The sequence below is a fragment of the Elephas maximus genome, chromosome 14 (genome assembly GCF_024166365.1).
Source record: "Elephas maximus indicus isolate mEleMax1 chromosome 14, mEleMax1 primary haplotype, whole genome shotgun sequence".
In the NCBI taxonomy this organism is placed as follows: Eukaryota; Metazoa; Chordata; class Mammalia; order Proboscidea; family Elephantidae; genus Elephas; species Elephas maximus.
Genome location: NC_064832.1, coordinates 45,814,772 through 45,833,911, shown reverse-complemented (window position 1 = coordinate 45,833,911; position 19,140 = coordinate 45,814,772).

Sequence of the window (19,140 nt, the reverse complement as noted above, 5' to 3'; positions counted from 1 at the left end):
GAAGTAAAGGTATCTCTATTTGCAGATGACATGATCTTATACACAGAAAACCCTAAGGAATCCTCAAGAAAACTATTGACACTAATAGAAGAGTTCAGCAGAGCATCAGAATAAACATACAAAAGTCAGTTGGGAATCGAAGAGGAAATCACCAAATCAATATCATATACGGTAGCTCCCAAGAAGATAAAATGCTTAGGAATAAATCTTACCAGAGACATAAAAGACCTATGCAAAGAAAACTACAGTACACTACTGCAAGAAACCAAAACAAATGGTGCTGGCATACCTGGATATCCATTTACAAAAAATGAAACAAGACCCATACCTCACACCATGCACAAATACTAACTAAAAATGGATCAAAGACCTAATACAAAATCTAAAACAATAAAGATCAATGAAGAAAAAATAGGGACAATGCTAGGAGCCCTGATACTTGGCATAAACACTATATAAAACATCACTAACAATGCACAAACACCAGAACAGAAACTAGTAAACTGGAAGCTCCTAAAAATGAAGTACCTATGTTCATCCAAAGACTTCACCAAAACATTAAAAAGATTACCCACAAAGTGGGAAAAAGTTTTTAGCTGTGAAATGTCTGAGCAGTGTCTGATCTCTAAAATCTACATGATACTGTAAAAACTCAACAACAAAAAGACAACCGAATTAAAAAATGGGCAAAAGATATGAACAAGCACTTCACTAGAAGACATTCGGGTAAGATACATGAGGAAATGCTCACAATCATTAGCCATTAGAGAAATGCAAATCAAAACTACAATGAGACTCCATCTCACTTCTACAATGCTGGCATTAACCCAAAAAACACAAAATAATAAATGTTGTAGAGGTTGTGGAGAGACTGGAACTCTTATACACTGTTGGTAGGAATATAAAATGGTACAACCACTTTGGAAATAGATTTAGTGCTTCCTTAAAAAGCTAGAAATAGACCTACCATATGACGCAGCAATCCCACTCCTTGGAATATATCCTAGAGAAACAAGAGCCTATACAAGAACAGATATATGCACACCCGTGTTCACTGCAGCATTGTTTACAACAGCAAAAATGTAGAAGCAACCATAAATAAATAAATTATGGTATAGTCCCACAATAGAATACTATGCATTGATAAAGAGCAACCATGAATCCATGAAACATTTCATTACATGGAGGAATGTGGAAGGCATTATGCTGAGTGAAATTAGTTGCTGAAGGACAAGTATTACATAAGACCATTATTAAAAGAACGCAAGAAATAATTTAAATAGAGAAGAAAATATTCTTTGATGGTTATGAGAGCGAGGAGGAAGGAAGGATAGGGATATTCACTAATCAGATAGTAGACAAGAACTATTTTAGATGAAGGGAAAGACAACACACAATACAGAAGAGATCAGCACAACTGCGCTAAACGAAAAGCAGTTTCCTGAATAAACTGAATGCTTTGAAGGCCAGTGTAGCATGGATGGGTGTTTGGGAACCATGGTTTCAGGGGACATCTAAGTTAATCAGCATAATAAAATCTTTCAAGAAAACAATCTGCATCCCACTTTGGAGAGGGGCATCTGGGATCTTAAAAACTTGCAAGCAGCCATCTAAGATGCATCAATTGGTCTCAAGCCACCTGGAGCAAAGAAGAATATAGAACACCAAAGGCATAATGTAATTATGAGTCCAAGAGACAGGAAGGGCCACATAAATCAGAGACTACATCGGCCTGAGGTCAGAAGAACTGGATGGTGCCCAGCTACAAACGATGTCTGCCATGACAATAAACACAACAGAGAATCCCTGAAGGAGTAGGAGAGCAGTGGGATGCAGACCTCAAATTCTCATACAAAGTCCAGACTTAATGGTCTGACTGAGACTAGAGGGTCTCCGGAGGTCATGGTCCCCAGACCTTCTGTTAGCCCAAGACAGGAACCGTTCCCAAACCCAACTCTTCAGACAGGGATTGGACTGGACTATAAGATAGAAAATGATACTGGTGAGGAGTGAGCTTCTTGGATCAAGTAGACACATGAGACTATGTGGGCAGCTCCTGTCTGGCGGAGAGATGAGAAGCCAGCAGGGGACAGAAGCTGGCTGAATGGACATGAAAATAGAGGGTGAAGAGGTATATGCTGTCTCCATTAGGGGGGAGCAACTAGGAGTATATAGCAAGGTGTATATAAATTTTTGTATGAGAGACTGACTTGTAAACTTTCACTTAAAGCACAGTAAAAATAGGGAAAGATTTATACTCAGCACTATACATAATATAAATATAGTATACGCAATCAATAGGAAAAAATTAGATGTAATGGCATAAAAATCTTATCAATATTCACTTAGGAGATAGAAAATTACTTTTTTATGGATTGTTGTTTCTGCAAACTACCCTTTTATTTTTCAGGATTTAACCATGAAATACTCATTATTTAATATGAAAAACTTACATTTAAAAAATAGTAAACTTGCAATATTTTTATCATTGGCTATCCATGCATATATATTTTTTCTTTTTTGGTTATCCATGCATATATTTAGAGCATGAGCATAGTCATTTTTTTTTTTACTGCCATATTCATCATTATTAAAAATAGAGTCTTTTAGATTACAGACAGTCCCCATTTATAACAGGGGTCCATTCCAATGACCCTGTTGTAAGTCAATTCTAACAGGACAAACACTTCACTTTTTTTTTTCATTATTATTGCCTTTTATTACCAGTATCTTTATAAATCTGATTCTTATTTGTCTTTGCAGATTGGAAACATTACATATAAGCTTACAGATACATTCTAATACATACATACGTAAAAATACACAAATCATAAAAATTTACGCCAACAATGAAGAAGAATTGGACAAAGTTGGCCTTTTGTCATTTGTGGTAATTACTCGTGGAAGGTTCTGGATCATCTGGATTATCCCTAGGAATGGTGATTGCTTTTCCAGTAGAAAATTAGTGAGAGTTGTCTGTATGATCCTTTCCTTTTTTTTTTTCTTCTTCATATATCACACGCTAACATTTCATTACTTCCCAAATCTGCCTATTGACTTTAGCAAAGTGATCAGCTTTTGGGTCCATGTTTTCAAGCAAATGTACCCCCTGGTTTAGTTTAAAAAACTAAATCTATACAGCAGCGTTTTCAACAGTAAACATCTGGGAATGGTACCAAAAAAAAAAAAAAAACCCAAACCCAGTGCCATCGAGTTGATTCCAACTCATAGCGACCCTATAGGACAGAGTAGAACTGCCCCAAAGAGTTTCCAAGGAGCACCTGGCAGATTCAAACTGCTGACCCTTTGGTTAGCAGCCATAGCACTTAACCACTAAGCCACCATAATGATAAAAAAAGAAAAAAAAACTTTTTAAAATGATAGCATCAGCACATTACACTTCAGCATGGTATGTAGTACATATTACTAGCGACAAGATGTTCAAAAAAGGTACAAAAAAAAAAGGACCATCTTAAGTGTGGTACATCATAACTCAAATACGTCATAATTTGGGGACTACTTGTATCTGATAAAATGAATATATTTTGATATATAGAGTCCATATTCTGGAAGCCAGTGCAACTATTGTTAAAATTGGCGCTGTTCAAGGAGAAAAGCATGTGTCAGGCAAAAACAGGCCATTTTTGTATGCATCAGAGTTCTGTTGTGAATTTGACTTCTTGTGAGTTAGCAAACTTCCCTCACTTCAAATATTCGGCCAGCTAGGTTACTTTCTACTAAATTAAGAAAAATAAATATTTGAGTATCATTCTAACTCTAGTACTTTTGCCTTTGGTGGTGGGTGGGGTCTGCTGAGAATTAATGTTTTTGTTGAAAGACTTCTGGCTTCATTTAATTTCTTTGATTTTACTTTTTTGGATTTTTACTTAGATATAGAGTGCCATTTACTTCTTCCTCTTCTGAGCTGAGAAATCTTGCCCAAGTAATTGGACAAATGTTCTCTCTGTCCTGAACCCACTTATGAGTGTATTGATTAGATATGTAGACAGCAGTTTTTAACAGATTATATCAAATTATGATAGTACTTTTGTACAAAAATTCTGACCCTAAAAACATTTTAGTTATTTTTTACTGTTATTATAATATGATGGCATATATAGATGATGAGTAGAAAAATATGTTTTAAAATTTCCTTCCATTTTTTCATTGTATTTATCTACTTCTATCAATGATCTAACAATCTTTTATGAAGACTCACTTATATAGAATTATAGGGTATTTAAGGGAAAAAGAGCCTTGAAGTTATAGAGCTCCTATCTTATAAAAAAAATAGGCAGAGCATTTTCCCATATTAGATTAAGAGTTTTGTCTATACCAGGTTTAAATGACCAAAGCTGGGGACTACTAGAATTTCCCCAGAGAAATTATTTCATAGACTACTAGTTCCCACTAACAGAAGGCATATTGCAGATTTAGATTCTGATATTAACCTGTGGAAGTATTTCTCTAGAGAAAATGAAGAAAACTCCCCCAGCCATTTGAAACTTGTCTAGAAAAAAACTTGTAACCTATTTTAGGAGGTAATCTGAAAGTTCCCATGGAACAAGCAAGATGAGCTTTTTCTATCATGAGTATCTACAATTAGATCAAACATATTACTAATTATATTATACTGGCATTTACTTTTTTGTTTTATCTTTGTCAGGTATCTTGTTTTTCTTTACCTATTTCATTTCTTAAATAAGTTTATAGAACAACTTTACAAGTAAATGGAGCTGATGAAACTTTCCTCAATGAGTTAAATTTTTTCCTTATGTTCTCAAGAAACCAAGATAATCATGGCTGTCAATAATTTGTTTTGCTTCTCTGTCCCAGCTGCAAATTTTGCATTGCTATCTCTTTGCAATGGGTGGAATGGGTTTTCCTCAGGGTAGCACCTGAATATTTCAGGAGGCCAATTGTTCAGGCCTAAAAGTGTGAAGTAACAAGCATGCCGGGAGAAGCTGTTTTTGGGATGTTAGGAGACGCACTGTCAAGAGCATCAGCAGAAGCAGACTGTGTTGCAGCTGTTCTCCTACATTATATAATAGGGTACCCATATTTTAACTCTTGGCTGTCACAAGCAATTAACAAGGAATGAAAAAAAAATCACTTCAAATATTCATATATAACTAGGAAATTTCACACACATTGAAATAGGCAATTAGATAATTCAAGATTTCCTATCAAAATACTCAAAACTTCATTCCACTTCAATGTTTTTTAGACAAATTTTTTTTTGGTGATTTTTTTTTCTTGGTATTTTTCAACATATATAAAATATATTAGGTTATTATTTTCAGGAAGTATATCTTTATAGTATTCTAAATTTTAATCTTTGATATAGGAGACTTAGTGACACAGTGGTTAAAGTGCTTGGCTGCTAACCAAAAGATTGGTGGTTTGAACCCGCAAGCTGCTCTGTGGGAGAAAGATGTGGCAGTCGGCTTCTGTAAGGATTTATAGCCTTTTTTATGAGTTGGAATCAGCTTGGTGATAGTGGAAAAAAATCTTTGCTATACTAAGAGACATTTTGGTTATATAATTCCTCCATTATAGGTAACTAAAATGTAAAAAAAAAAAAAAAATGATGTATAAAAAAGTATTCAGTTACAAATGTATTATTTACTAATTTTTACATTTGTTATAAAATAAGACCAATAAATGATGTTAGTGAAATTCTTACCAGAGTTAAGAGTTAATCTTCATAGGAAACTGCTAAAAGCTGCAAACTTTTGTGCTATTTGAAAACGATGTAATAGCATTTCAGCCAACACACTCAAATTTAAATTTATGTCCGTTTTGCCAAACAAACCACACATCTTTCCAAGAATATAAAGGCTCAGGTGGTACTCAAATATATTCTAAGAGAGAAAATGTCAACAATTCAATTTCTGCAACTCTTTTAGAAATGTTCTCTGCAATTACAGCAAAATAACTAAATGCCCAGTAATAGTCCATGAATTTTGAGTTTTGTTACTCAACTTTATTTTGGTTTAATGGCTGATAGTGACTACAGTTGAATATTGATAATACTCTTTATTTTACAAATATAACTATAGATTGTCATTTCTTCTTAAATGTGAAGACTGCAAGGAACAAAATTAATTTATTCACTTGTATATAATAACATTAGTTTGCATGTAATTTTTATAAGCATTATAAGATATTTTAAAACAGATGATTTCTCTAAGCCTTGCTAGAGATCATACTCACAAATTAAAATCTAACTGTAACTTCTGCACACTATAAAGTATGATAACTTTATAATAAAAAGAAATGTTAATTTGCCAAATATTTAGTAAAATTCATTATATTCAAGCTGTTTTGGACTAGTAGGGTAATATAAACTTTGTTAAATTTATAATTTAATAGTAGAACATTAGAAAAATGTACAATTAAATTTTGATAGAGGAGTTAATGTAAATAGGTGTTAGTGGAGACATTACAGGTATGAACTGGCCTAGATGTGAATGATTAAAGCAAATTTAAGAGATAAGTACCAAATGAGTCAGTCTTGATTTAAGATAAAGCAGACAAAAAAATTTGAAAAGATTGAAGCCGATGATGGGAACCAAACCATGGAAGAGACTTTCAGACAAGGTAGGGGATATGGATTTTATTCAAGGGCGGGGCCTGGTAGTTTAAGATCCTTAATCCAATAGTTAACTTGTACAGTGATTGGGAGAAAGATTTTTAGATATCTATTCAATTGCCCACATATTTATTGATGAGACGGAACTAAGAATGTTGCCAGGACAAGACTACTAATAGATGTCATATATAAAACTATGTAGGATTGAATACTTAATCCAGGATTATTATTGCATAGCTTAAAATTTTTTTTTTTATTAATCTCTATTAATTATTCTTAATAGCCAAAAAAGAAAAAAAAATCTGTAGCTTCTTATTTAAAAAAAAAAAATGAATTTTGGGACAACAATTTTGAAAATCAAATTTTCTGAAATGATGGAATTAAAAAAATACTTTTGAAACCTCCATTTTTTTTAGAAGTAAACTGATAACATTTTTTTCATATGGGTAAAGATATTAATTTTTTTCAGATTCATGATATATATACTTTCCTATATATCCTTTATTTGCTCTACTTTTCTGACATATACTTTTGATGGCTCATCTATTATTTCTTAAAATATCCTATTTCTTACAACTAAAATGGGGACTATTTTTAGAGAGTTTCTTACATAAGAATATACGTTCTCCAATTCTTTCCTTTTATAAAGGCCTTTCTCTTCTGGTTTGAACTGTGTGACTTTTCCAACTCTGACACAGTAGTTAAATATTATTGTGAGCTGGTAATCAATACACGCTTTGTCTTGCTGACTTTTGTTGTAAAGTAGAAGAGATGTATCTGGGTTTTTCTGTATTAGAGAGTTTTTAACTGTTTAAATATCCTTTGAAATTTCAAAGATGGTAGTATAGTGCCCAAAAACCATTGTTGTCAAGTTGATTTCAACTCATAGCAACATTATAGGACAGAGTATAACTGCCCCTATAGAGTTGCCAAGGAGCAGCTGGTAGGTTTGAACTGTGGTCCTTTCGGTTAGCAGCTGGGCTCTTAACCACTGCCTCACCAGGGCTTCAAGTTTAAAACTTGCTACAAAGGGAAATCTGCATTGTGTCCTATTCATAAATATTGGTAGTGCCAGAATGTTTCCTTGCAGAAACTGTTTTAAGCAACAAGACAACATTCCTATTATACATTTTATTTATTAGTAATTAGATTAAAAACAAAACAAAACAAAAAACCCTTGTCATCCAGTCTATTCCATCTATTAGCAACCCTACAGGACTGAGTAGAACTGCCCCATAGAATTTCCAAGGAGCACCTGGTGAATTCAAACTGCCAACCTTTTGGTTGCCAGCTGTAGCTGTTAACCACTAAGTAGATAGTGTTTCCTTATTTCAGAAATTGCAGTCATAGATGCATGCTATGTTGATACCTAAGCATCTCCCTTGATGCAGGGAGTTTGGAAAAGACAAACTCAGATCTTCCTTAGCATTCCAAAAACAACAAAGAAGTACATATCCTCACATTTGCCTATTTGAATAGGGGCACTAACTTATCGTGAAGTTTAAAAAAATTCTTTTTTCTATAGATTATTTTGGGACATTAAAGTACTCACTCAAACAACATTTAGAAAAGGGAACTAAAGATTTGTTCTTGTTAGTTGAATTTGAGTCGATTTCAACTCATAGCGACCCCAAATGTGCGGAACAGAACTGCATTCCATAGGATTTTCAGAGCTTTGACTTCTCAGAAGCAGATCACCAGGCCTGTTCCCTTATGGACCTTACTGCCTCTCTCTCCCTTTCATCATATTTCAGCCTCACATTAGACATCTATTCAGTGCTTCATCTCTATTGTTTATACTTTATATACATTTTCTCCACAAAATACCTTCTTTTTACTCATGGTTTCTTATAATTTAGAGTTCCCGGGGAAACTTAAAATTACAACTCTACTCCAACATCTCCTGACCCACATTGTACTTTCATGACTTATCTCTGAGCACTCTGTCCAGCTTAACTTCTTCTGATGTTAAGAGTCTACCTATGCTGTGTCTTAGTTTCCTGCTACTGCTGTAATACATATACCACAAATAGGTAGCATTAAAGCTCTGGAGGCTAACAGTTCAAATCAGGGTGTCAGTCATGTCCATTCCTTTCCTGTAAGTAGTCATGGGACTTCCTTGGTTTGTTGGCTTATAGACAATCCTCACATGACATCTATCTCAACCGTGTTTGAATGTTCTGCCTCTAATCTGTTCTTTTTATAAATCAGAAATGTTTATATTTAGAACTCATTCTACTCTAGTATGATCTGATTAACATAACAAAAAAGAAACTGACTTCCAAACAGGATTACATCCTTCAGTATAGGGGTTAGGATTCCAACACATATTTTTTTGGAGGGTGAGTAGAATTTAATCCACAACACTTTTATAGATCCTGTCTGAGTCATCTAGTGTTGCTATAACAGAAACATCACAAGTAAACGGCTTTGACAAAGAGAAATTTATTTTCTCATAGTCTAGTAGGCTAGGAGTACAAATTCAGGGTGTCAGCTCCAGGGAAAGTCTTTCCCTCTCTGTTGGCTCTGGAGGAAGGTCCTTGTGATCAATCTTCCCCTGGACTAGGACCTTCTCTGTGCAGGGAACCCAGGTCCAAAGGACACACTATGCTCCCGGTGCTGCTTTCTCGGAGGTATGAGGTCCCCCTATCTCTCTGCTGTCTTCTTTCCTTTATATCTCAAAAGAGACTGGCTTAAAACACAGTCTAATCTTGTGTAGATTGAGTCTTGCCTCATTAATATAACTGCCACTAATCTCATCTCATTAATGCTATAGAGATAGGATTTACAACACATAGGAAAATCACATCAGATGACAAAATGGTGGACAGTCACACAATAGTGAGAATCATTGCTTAGCCAAATTGATACACATATTATTGGGTGGACACAGTGCAATCCATGACATCTCCTTTTTTGGTTTCTTAAGAAAGATGTAGTAATTTCTTTTCTTTTGTGGCTAAATATATTTTTCAGCAACCCTGGTATCGTAGTTGTTAAGTGCTATGGCTGCTAACCAAAATGTCAGCAGTTGGAATCTACCAGGCACTCCTTGGAAACTCTTTGGGGAAGTTCTACTCTGACCTATAGGGTTACTATGAGTCAGAATAGACTCGACGGCAATGGGTTTAAAGATATTTTTCAACATATATTATGGAGACCATTGTTCAGGAGTTCCATACTAATCAGTTATTATTGAAATAGGAGGGGGAATGGTATAAGTGTGATGGTTTTACTTGGTTAGGCCATGATTATGTGGTCATCCATTTTGTGATCTGATGTAATTATCCACCATTTTATGTGTTGTAAATCCTAACATCTATATGTTAATGTGGGGCTCTGATGGCACAGTGGTTAAGCATTCAGCTGCTAACCAAAAGGCCAGCAATTCAAATTCAACAGCCACTCCTTGGAAACTCTATGGGGCAGTTCTATTCTGTGCAATAGGGTCACCATGAGCCAGAATCGACTCAATGGCAATAGGTTTGGGTTTTTTTTTTTTTTTTTTTTTTGATATGTTGATGAGGCAGGATTTTTGGAGTGCTTCTAAAAAAAAAAAATTTTTTTTTTTTTTTCCTTTGTAATGCCTTTACTAGAGGTTGTGACTCAAGTCCCACCCTTACTCAAGTATCTGATGTAAGGGGAGGTTCCTTGAGGGTGTAGCCTGCATCCAGTATACGTGGATGCTCTGGCAAAGCTCTCTCTCACTTTGGACCCTGCATCTGGCTTGTCATCATCTTACTTAGGTTCTTGGTACTTGAGCTAGCATCCTTCTGTTTCATCTGCCAAATCTGGAATTTGACTGCTTCCACAGCCCTATGGGCCAGCAGTCTGCTGTCGGCCTGCCAGTTTTGGGTCTGTCAGTCTCTGCAACCACGTGAGTCAGGAGAAGCCTCCAGCCTAATGCTTGACCCATAGATTTGGTACCTGCCAGCCTCTGTAACTGCATGAGCCATGTCCTTAAGATAAATCTCTCTCTATATATACATATATATATACACACTTTAGTGATTTTGCTTCCCTAGGGAACCAGCCTAAGGCAATTAAGATATAGAAATCTGTAGTGTAGAGAAAATTATTTTCCTTAAAAGAGTTTGTCATGCTATCAAGTACTGTAATTAACATGCTAAACAGAGTAATAAATTTAGAATAGGCAAAAAGAAAAAAAAATCAAACTTACTATAAAAGAAAGACCACGTGAGCTTCCACCAGCCATTTAAGGTTTAGCCTATGTGTTATGTACAAATGGAATATATAAGATGCGAGCCTTCTTGGTGAAATCAAATGGTTGAGGAACTTGTGGTAGTGTCTGTTGGGAGACACTATCAGTTGTGAATCTAGTATAAATACAATTGTCACATAATACCGTTTGCCTTTGTGGACTCGATAAATGTGCCTGGAACAAAACTAAGCCCTTCTTTTAGTATTCCTCTTCATTATTCATATTTCAGCTTACCTTTGACCTCATTTAGGAAGGTTTCCTGAAACTTCGAAGTTAATGTTATCCTGCAGTCATATGAGATGACATTTTAGAAGTCTCAAACTTGGACTGAATTTGCTGAAGTTGGAGACTTGAGGGTTCTCCACACAAAGATAACATGCAGACCAAAGAATGAGTAAAAACAGTTGGGTTTTTTTTTTTTTAATCTTCTTTCTTCAAAGAAAATCAAAATTATCCATGTATCTATAATAATGCCCTAAGGAGAAATTATGAAGAACAGTAAGACAAATGTATTCTCACTTTTCTTAACACATTTATTATGTGGCATATGTAAGAGAGAAGAAACTGTTCTTATTCTTAAAAAAGTACCTTTACGTCAATCGTTTAAACAGAAGAGATGCAAATATTCATACATAAATTTATATTCATATAGTTTTTAAAGTGCTAATTTGAGTGTATCAAGATGAATTATTTGTGAAGAGAGGTTTAAGTCTCTAATTCACTGACATTATACTCCAAAATGAAAATATTCAACCCCTTATGCAATATTTTTTTATGCAATATATAACACAAAGTGTTTCTCTTAAAACACAAGAAATTTTCAAAGAAATTATAAAACAGAAACACTAAAATTTGTGAAATGTTATTTTATTCTGTCTTTATGTGACTGAATTGATAATGACCTTTGTGCAAATATAGGAAGCAGAACAAACTAAATCTCAACAGGGAATAGCTAGTAAAGAAGACTTAAAGAGACAATAACACTTTAATGGGGTTACCTCTAATACAACTGAAAAGGATGAAGATTCATGTCAGAGGCACAAACAAGCCCCACAATACAAAGCATCTCCCTTTGGTGAAACCATACATGAGAAATCACTCATTCAGATATAAGGCAAGAGGTATGTAAGATATATACCCTGTCCTCAAGAATGCTATATTAAGTAGGGACTAGATGGGAAGATGAAAAGTGGGAAAAGATATATCACTATTTTAAAGGAATGTGGTAAGCGTTATACAACTGTATTAATGAAAAATAGAGAGGAGTGAGAAATTTATTCTTCCTGAGAACTGACAAGCTATGAAAAAAAAAAAATTCACAAATCAGAAAGTATATGGAATTTGGAAAATAATCCTGGATATAAGATAAATGCATTAACGTGAGCTCTACTGTTACCATTGTTGGGGTTGTGTGTGTACGTGTGTGTGTTTCTTCCCTAGGAGGCGTTTCTCCATTCACAATGTGGAGCATACAGGTCTGACAAAAAAAAAAAAAGAAACCTAGACCTTGTAGCCATCTCACTAAATGAGTAAGTGAATAATTGCACATCAAGGCTACTGAGTCAGTCAGAATTTAGGAGATTTAGGGGAAAGGAGACTTCAGAAAAATGCACTGGACATTATGGATACAATCATTTGTAATGTTTTTTGCTGAGTTCAAAGCTATCAGGCAGAGTGAGAGGCAGAGACAATAAAGAAAGCAACTGCTAAGATGTTAAAAAACTAAACTAAAATGTTGGCAGTCTAAGAGTCAGGGTAGTCAAGCTTTAGAGCACGGGGAATGTCAAGGAGTGGGACTCTAGCAAAAACAAAAATTTTTAGATGTTACGTCTAAAGTTCGATGTTCAACAAGTGAGGGCAACAAGAGACAGAAAGGGTTACATGAACTAGAGACTACATCATTCTGAGACCAGAAGAACTAGATGGTGCCCGGCCACAACTGATGACTGCCCTGACAGGAAGCACAACAGAGAACCCCTGAAGGAGCAGGAGGACAGTGGGATGCAGACCCCAAATTCTCATAAAAAGACCAAACTTAATGGTCTGACTAAGACCAGAGGAATCCCAGCAGTCATGGTCCCCAAACCTTCTGTTGGCCCAGGACAGGAACCATTCCCAAGGACAACTCATCAGACATGGATTGGACTGGACAATGGGTTGAAGAGAGATGCTGATGAAGAGTGAGCTACTTGCATCAAGTGGACACTTGAGACTGTGTTGGCATCTCCTGTCTGGAGGGGAGATGGGAGGGTAGAGGGGGTTAGAAACTGGCAAAGTGGTCATGAAAGGAGAGGTTGGAAGGAGGGAGTGGGCTGACTCATTTGGGGGAGAGTAAGTGGGGGTATGTAGTAAGGTGTATATAAGTTTATACATGAGAGACTGACTTGATTTGTAAACTTTCACTTAAAGCACAATAAAAATTATTAAAAAGAAAAAAAGAAGTGAGGGCAAATCAGAAATAACATAGCCTTTCCCAAATATGAAATCCTGACTTAACTGGCTTAAAGTAATCTGCCTGTACTCTACTTGTTTAACAGAAGAAAATTAAAGGAGAACAAAAATATCTCCTCAAACTCTACAAGTTTTCATATATAAAACCCAAGATTGAATCATTTACATTATGGTTTGAAACATTATGGTACGATTAGAAGTCAAGAGGAAAAAAAAATAGCAACTGCTATGAATTGAATTAAGTCTCCTAAAAATATATAAATCCTAACCTCTATGCCCTTGGTTATAATCCCATTAGGAAATGGGTTGTCTTTGTTAAGTGCATGAGGCAGGATTAAGTAGGATTCATCTTGAATCAATCTCTTTTGAGATATAAAAGAGATTAAACAAATGAGTAGAGCAGAGATGGGGAAAGAGAGATGCTAAGTAGCATGAAAATCCCCCAGAAGCAAAATCTCAGAATAGACAAGGGCATTCTTCCAGAGTCAACAGAGAGAGAAACCTTCCCCTAAAGCCAACAGTCTGACTTCTGGCCTCCTAAATTATGAGAAAATTAATTTCAGTTTGTTAAAGTCATCCACTTCTGGCATTTATGTTATAGCAGCACATGATAACTAAGACAGAATTTGGTACTCAGATTGAGCAGCTGCTCTAACAGATACCAAAAATGTGGCAGGGGTTTTGGAATAGGGTAACGGGTAGAGGTTGGAAGAGTTTTAAAGTGCTTAATAGTAGAAGCCATCTGGAGACACTGTGGTTAAAGCACCAGACTACTTACCAAAAGGTCAGTGGTTTGAAGCCATCAGTGGCTCAGTGGGAGAAAGATGTGGCAGTTTGCTTCTGTAGAGATTTATAGCCTTGGAAACCCTATGGGGTTGCTATGAGTTGGAATTGACTCAACAGCAGTAGGTTAATAGTAGAAGCCTAGACTGCCTTGAAAAGACTGTTGGTGGAATAATGGACATCAAAGGCAATTCTGGTGAGGGCTCAGAAGGCAGTGAGGAGAGCTTTAGAGAAAGTATCCTAGAGAATGTATATGGTGCCAGCAACAGAATGTTCCTAGAATATGGGTGTTAAATGTGGTTCTGGTGAGGCTTTAAAAGAAAATGATGAACATGTGACTGGACAATTGAAAAAGGGTGATGTTTTTGTTATTCAGTGGCAAAGAACTCGTCTGACTGAATTATGTCTAAATGTTTGGTGAATGGTAGAACTTATAAATGATGAACTTGAATATCTGACTGATGAGATTTCTAAACAAGATTTTAAAGGAGCCGTGTGGTTTATCCTTGCTGCTTATGGCGATATGTGAGAGGAAAGACATGGACTTAAAAATGAAATGTACAAAATGAAAACAAAATTTAAAGATTTGGAAAATTTCTTTGTACAAATTAAGGACGTATATCCTAGAATTTTCACCAAAAACATGGCCAAACAAACTTTGGTTAAAGAGTTTAAGCCTGCGACTGATGAATTTAACCAACTACCACAGGAGAAAACCCATCAGATTAGAATAAAGGGGATAGATAAAGAATGAAAGGAAAGAAAGCTGTTTGCCTCTTGGAATTCTACAGGCAGGAAATAGGCCAAAGGAGCTACATCTGTTGTCCTCCAAAAAAAAAAAAAAAAGAAAGAAAGAAAAAGGTCATCCATAGAGCAGAACTGCTGGAAGGAACATGCGAAGCAGGGTCTTCTCGGTTTCAAAGGATGGGGCCATGATCTCCTGGATCTCAAAGGGTGGGATCTCAGCTTTTAGGTTTCAAATTGTCGAATCTTTGCCAACTCAGTTCTGGAGAGCAAGGCTCCATTAAGTTGTGACAGGAGGATAGGACCACCATCCAAAGCTGAGGAGGGACAGAATAATGGGGCTTACTGGGACCAAGCGAGCAGGGTCACCACTCAGATGGACTAGGAGGATGGGGCTGTCCAAAGCCAAGGGAGTAAAGTTGCCATCTCAGTGAGACTAGAAGGTGGGATTGAAGCCCAGGGCCAAGGAGTGCCCATTCAGAATCCAGGAAGCATGGCCAACACCCACAGTCTGGAAGGCAGGGCTGTTGCCTAGATGGTTTCGGAGAAGAGAGAATTATAGCCAAGCCTTTAAAAAATTGTAAAAAACATTTTCCCAAGGCTTGAAAATAATTTGTTCTGCTGGGTTTTGGAATTGCTTGGTGCCCGTTATCCCTTCTTTCCCTCTAACATCTCTCACTTGTAATGGAGATGTCTATCTTAGCCTGTTCCACCACTGTACTTTAAAACAGATAATTTGTAGTCTGGTTTTCACAGGTTCACATATAAAGAAGAATTTTTCCCCCAGGTGGAATGTGCCTAATGTCTCACCCGTATTTGATTTCAATGATCCATAAGATGATATTTTGGACTTGGAGTTGATTTAAGACTTTTGGGATGATTTGATGGGGTGAATGTATTTTTTGTGTGGCAAGTACATGAATTTTGGGGGGCAAAAGGATGGAATGCTATGGATTGAATTATGTTCCCTTAAAAAATAAATATTGTAAATCCTAACCTCTATTCACATGGTTATAATCCCATTTGGGAATGGGTTGTCTTTGGTATGTAAATAAGGCAGGATTAAACCCACTGTTACTGAGTAGATTCAGACTCATAGCAGCCCTACAGGACAGAATGGAACTGCCCCATAGGGTTTCCAAGGCTGGTGGATTCGAACAGCCAAACTTCTGGTTAGCAGCAAATACTTAACCACTGTGCCATCAGAGCTCCTGAGGCAGGATTAGTGTAGAATATGTCTTGAGCCAATCTCTTTTGAGATATGAAAGGAATTAAACAAGCAAGCAGAACAGAGATGAGGAAAGAGAGAAAGAGAGACGACAAGTCACATGAAAATCACCCAGGTACAGAAGCTCAGAAATGATAAGTTCATTCCTCCATAGCTGACACAGAGAGAAAGACTTTTCTCAGAGCCAGCACTCTGAATTTGGACTTCTAACCTCCTAAACTGAAGAAAATTAATTTGCATTTGCTAAATCCATCCACTTGTGGTATTTCTGTTATAGCAGCACTAGGTAACTAAAACAACAACAGACTCAGATGCATCCATATACTGCAGATTTTAGACACAGACTTTAAAATAGCTATTGTTCCAATATTAAATACAATTTATGAAAAGACGGAGAATTTACCAGAGATAAAAATAAAAGAGAATCACGTGGAAATTCTAAAACTGGAAAAATACAAAAAATTAAAATTCAGAAATTAGTAGATAAGTTTGAAAGCATGTATAAGGTTGGAGTTAGACTTATACCTTACACCATATACAAAACTAACACAAAATGGATCACAGACCTAAATGTACAACATAAAACTCTTCAAAGAAAATATAGGGGCAATACTTCAGGACCTAATCTTCAGCAAGATTCTCAGATATCACACAAAAAGCACAAGCAACAAAAGACAAAATAGATAAATAGGATCTCATTAAAGTTAAAAATCCCTGTACATCAAAGGGCTTTATCAACAAAAATGAAGAGGAAACCTGTAGAATGAGAGAAAAGATTTGAAAACCATATATCATATATCCAGATATATTCTGGTTTAATATTCAGGATGTATAAGGAACTTCAAATTAACAAGAGAAAGATAAACAACTCAATCAAAAAATGGGTACAGGACCTAAATATTTTACCAAAGAGAATATGCAAATAGCCAAAAAGCACATGAAAAGATGCTCAATATCTTTAGCCATTAAAAAAAAAAAATTTGTTTTTTTTTTTAGCCATCAGAAAGATGTAAATCAAAACCACAATGAGACACCACTTCACTCCAGCTAGAATGGCTATGATTAAAAAAAAAAAAAAAAAAAGACGATAACAAATGTTGGCAAGGATGTAGAGAAATGAGAACCCTCAGCCATTGCTGTTGGGAAGGCAACATGGTACAGCCACTCCTGAAAGTGGCGGCAGTTCCTCAAAATGTTAAATATAAAATTACCATATGACACAGCAGCAATTCCACTCTTAGTTATAGACTCAAGAGACATGCAAGTAGCAACACAAACAGACATTGTTCATTGCGGCACTATTCACAATAGCTAAAAGGTGGTAACAACCAAAATGTCTATCAAGAGATAAATGGATAAATAAAATGTGATACATATATACCATAGAATATTACTCTGCCATGAAGAGAAATGAAATCCTGATACACACCACAACATGGATGAACCTTGAAAACATTATGCTGAGTGAAACTAGTCACTCACAAAAAAGGACAAATATTATATGATTTCACTAATATGAAATATGTAGAATAGGCAAAGGTATGGGGATTAGAACTTAATAGTGGTTACCAGGGGTAGGAGGTACAGGGAAGTAGGGAGAATCATTGTTAAGTAGCAATGAATTATTTTTGTTTACGGGGATGGAAAACTTGGCAACCCATATTGGTGATGTTTACACAACATAATTGATGTAATTTTTTTTTTAATTGTATGCATGAAAAATGTTGAACTGGTAAATGTGTTCTTTGTATTTTTAGTAAATAAAAATTAGAGACAGAGATGATGAAGGAACTAGACAAGGAGCAGTAGAAAATATTGAATTAGAAACAAAAAAAAAAGATAGAAAATACATAAAAGAGGCTATGTGACTGTAAAAATTTCTACTATGCCACTTACTATGTATAATACTTAAGCCCACCCCCCACCTGGCTTCTGACAGTTACACTGTACAGCCTTCTTTCTATAGTTTGAAGATTCTATCATTCTAAAAAAAAAAAAAAAAAAACTAGTTATTCTTAATGAGCCCCATTTTATAATGGCGTCTCCTACCATCAACCCTAGACTACAGAGTTGGGGCACCGTGGAATTTCACAGTGATACGAGTGCTCTATTCAGCCCAACAGTCCTTGTTGCTTGGGTAAATGATAGCTGTATCATCTATGCCCTTCTATGGAAAAAAGTCATTTGATGGGTTTGTTGCTCTTAGAGAATCCACACAAACATATCCACTTCTTTGAGGCATTCAAGCCCTTCTTCTAATAATTACCACAGCCATTCTTGTATTATTACCTCACTTAGTTTGCACCATTATTTTTCCATGCTTCAGTGACTTATCCTAATGATATGTATGCACTTTCTTCATGATCTTTGCCAGACAGTTAAATTCTGTAAACTGAAAGAGTTCTCCCACACTAATAGCCTCTTTGTTACCTGATTTATGGTCTAGCCCTCTAGAACCAGCAAGATATGATTACAAACCTATGAAGTCCCAACAAAGGCCTTAGCTCAACCCATAGTGGTCTCCTAAAATAGCCCTTCAAAAAAAAAAATTATTATTATTATTATTTTTTGCCCTTCAAAGCTACCCACAATTATCTTGGAGGCATTTTTTTATAACTTAAAAAAAAAATCAGTCATTGGATTGGTCCTTTTGCTTTGAAAAGACCTATAACTTTGGGTGATGTAGTTTTACCCAGCTGAAGTAATCTCCGAAGATGGTTGATAGTCCACACCATCTTCTAACAGTAATCCCACAGCTAGGGGGATATGTCCTAATTTACTGAAAAGTAATTAGGGTGGTACATAACAGTGTCCACCAAAATGGATAAAGCTTAAAAAAAAAAAAAGAATACTTACCAAAGGATTAATAAGACAAAACATACCAATATCAACTGAAAGTGGGGCATTGTTATAGACTTAATAGTAATTAAAAAAGAATAAGGAGAATATTATTTAAAAAAAAAAGTCAATGAATTTATTGAACTTAAACAAATTAAGAAATTCCTTGAAAAACACAAGACAAAGACTTATTAAGAAACAATATATGTGAATAATTTTACATATATTAAGTATTTAAATCCAAATTTAAAAATTATTTTTGAGAAGAAAATTCCAGGG